The 454-nt window shown below is 31.3% G+C and overlaps 1 non-coding gene across 1 annotated transcript; it reads right to left on the bottom strand.

The window, feature by feature from the left end:
- On the bottom strand, window positions 1–107 carry LOC136332728 (U6 spliceosomal RNA). Its single transcript, XR_010730885.1, has one exon. It is a non-coding gene; the product is annotated as a U6 spliceosomal RNA (small nuclear RNA).
- Between the last annotated feature and the right edge of the window lie 347 nt (window positions 108–454).

The following is a 454-nucleotide window of genomic DNA, read 5'->3' as shown; positions in this document are numbered from 1 at the left end:
TTTAATATGGAATGCTTTATGAATTTGTGTGCTATATTTGCACAGGGGCCATGCTAATCTTCTCTGCATCGTTCTAATTTTAGTTTATGTACTACCAAAGTGAGCAACATGTGTCTTTTTCTTTCACCAGATTAGAGAATTTATCCATCATTATTTCTTCAAATAGGTTCTTGATCCCTTGCTCTCTTTCTCTTGTTTCTGGCACCCTTATGATGTTGTTAAGCTTCATGTTATCTCAAAGGTTCCTTAAACTAACCTCATTCTTTAAAATTATTTTTTATTTTTGCTGCTCTGATTGGGTAATTTTTTCTACTTTGTCTTTCAAATCACCAATTTGATCCTCTGTTTCATCCAATCTACAGTTTATTTCTTCTAATGTATTCATCATTTCAGATATTGTATTCTTCATTTCTGATTCTTTTTTATGGTTTCTATATCCTTTTTCATTCTGTTG

This window comes from Saccopteryx bilineata, chromosome 3, assembly GCF_036850765.1.
Source record: "Saccopteryx bilineata isolate mSacBil1 chromosome 3, mSacBil1_pri_phased_curated, whole genome shotgun sequence".
Lineage (NCBI taxonomy): Eukaryota > Metazoa > Chordata > Mammalia > Chiroptera > Emballonuridae > Saccopteryx > Saccopteryx bilineata.
The sequence above is the reverse complement of the archived record's forward strand: the minus strand, read 5'-3'. Positions and strand labels throughout refer to the sequence as shown.